The sequence below is a fragment of the Nothoprocta perdicaria genome, unplaced genomic scaffold, assembly GCF_003342845.1.
Source record: "Nothoprocta perdicaria isolate Ctin4 unplaced genomic scaffold, notPer1 scaffold_63, whole genome shotgun sequence".
Lineage (NCBI taxonomy): Eukaryota > Metazoa > Chordata > Aves > Tinamiformes > Tinamidae > Nothoprocta > Nothoprocta perdicaria.
In genome coordinates this window covers 3,097,530-3,099,685 of record NW_020455899.1, presented here as the reverse complement: position 1 = coordinate 3,099,685, position 2,156 = coordinate 3,097,530, and the positions used below count along the sequence as shown (strand labels likewise).

Sequence of the window (2,156 nt, the reverse complement as noted above, 5' to 3'; positions counted from 1 at the left end):
GGCGGCGCGGCCGCCCCGCCGGGGGGCGCGACATGGCGACCGCCGGCTGCCCGCATGGCGGACGGGCCCCGCGGCTGCGCTCGAGGTAACGGCCGCCTTTTTCTTTATTTCTTTTTTTTTTTTTATTTTCTTCTTTATTTTTTCTTTCCTCCAGGCCCCGGTGACTTCCAGGCAGGCAGCGAGCGCAGAGGTGTCACTGCCAGGAAACCATCAAGATAAGGGGCCTGCTCTGCGTGTCCGGCCGGTCTGGCAGGTAGGCTGTGCTTTTATTATTAAGAATAATCCTTTCTTATTTTTCTGTTTGTTTTTTTTTTTTTTTTTTTTTTAATGGTCACAAATGCTCCCAAAACATGCTCCAAACAGGTTTTGCAGCTGTTCGTTGCTGCTCATTCTACCAGTTTTTGATAGCAGGTTGCCTGCCCAAGGCCGGGCATGTGGTGTCCTTCCCTTCTTTCGTTTGTTCTTTCATTCTTTTTCTTTTGTCTTTGCTATGGCTGCAGGGTATTTCTTCCATAAGCGCCTTCGAGTGGCTCCCCACCTCATTTAAGGAGTCCATCCGTGTTGCATGATCCAACTCTGGACATTTGTCTCAGTTTCTCCGCATGAAGAGGACCCATAAGGAACAATGGAGCGAGGAACCATGGTTAGTCCTAAGATCAGCGGGAAACTTGTGTCTCTGTGCCTTCCCAGTGCAGATACGTATGGAATACATCACGGATCCTGCCACGGCTCTGCCTTCCTTTCCTGTCTGCCTCACACATTTTATGCTGCCTTGTACGGTCTTCCTCGCCTTCTTCTTCAACGCTACCTGCGTCAGAGCAACAATCTTCATTTCTCCCTTTCCTCTATATTTTGTATCCTCTTCTGCACCTGACTTCTTCTGCACATGGAGTCTAGCTGCTCCATGTGCTCCACCCGTTTCTCTTTTGCTTGTCAAGGGCTCCAGGTCCCTCTCCTCCCCAGTTATCCATGAATAACTTGACAGTCCTTCCTCAGTTTTCCTGCTGCACCCAACGTTATGCCACAGACCCCATGCTTGCCCTGATCCTGCAGTTTGTGTGCCTGCACGTGTCTCCAAAGTACCTCCTGCTCCGTATGCTTGGAAGACAGAGGACACGCAAACCAGAAGGGCACCAGTGGGGAAAAGGAACGTCAGGAGTCAACAGGAATCCAAGAGGGGAAGAGCCAACCTTGTCCCCTGCACCTTTTCCCATGCCTGTTGTGCCCCTGCTTCTCCATGTTCCCCTGTATGCACACAGTTCTTTCCCTCTTCACTTGTACTGGAGTGTTTCCCTTCCATTCTTTTTTTTTTTTTTTTGTCTCATTTGCAGTTTCTTAAACACATAGCCTAGTCCATCTGAAAAAAATGAAGGTGGTCGTTTTCATGTGTCAAGCTGTAGGAGAAATCATGGACCATTTTGACTGGCAATGACTTACAGCTTCTGAAAGAAAGAGCACAGAGAGTTTGTGAGAAACACCTTTGATAAGAAAAAACTGAAGAGAAATATGCAGTTATGATACTATACAACAATGAAAGTTGCAGCTGAAGGTAGTGCTGGTGGTGAAGCTGTGCTTGTGTCAGCCAGCATTTCCCAGCAACATGAGGTAGTGGGTGTCATGCTGTGCACTATTGCTTTTTAACTTTACCACCAGAATTTTAAATACAAATAACCACTATCTGACCCAAATGCAAAGTACAGACCATTGGGTGCATTTGGCTGATGCTGCCCTTCAGCTCCTGAAAGAACCCTGGAGCAAACTACCTTACAAACTGCTAATTGAGCAGCAGTCAATTAGCTGTTGACTAAACATTGCTATATGTTGTTCATGTGCAAGACCACAGTTCGCTGTACACTTAGCTGCCTTATTCTGCACACTGCACTCGTGAATTTTCAGCCTGTGATTTGTTTTATGCAGGACTTGCCAAATGAGCCTTCTGCTCGAGCTCTTTTCTTTGCATCTGGTAAGACTTTGTACTTCTCTCAGACACAGAAGATTTGAATTGTCTTCTTGGTCGTGCAGGTCCTTGGGCTAATCACCTCATCTCTCTATGTGCTGGTTGTTAAATGGGTTTAATAACCTTTCCTGCCTTTGTATTATCCATATGGATCTCCCTTGTGTCCAGCACATACTAGGAAACACAGTCTCCAGCATAC

The 2,156-nt window shown here is 47.0% G+C and overlaps 1 long non-coding RNA gene across 1 annotated transcript; it reads left to right on the top strand.

The window, feature by feature from the left end:
- The first annotated feature begins 138 nt into the window (after positions 1-138).
- Positions 139-1,199, top strand: LOC112956447. Its single transcript, XR_003251055.1, has 2 exons — positions 139-253; positions 501-1,199. It is a non-coding gene; the product is annotated as an uncharacterized LOC112956447 (long non-coding RNA).
- Positions 1,200-2,156: the final 957 nt, after the last annotated feature.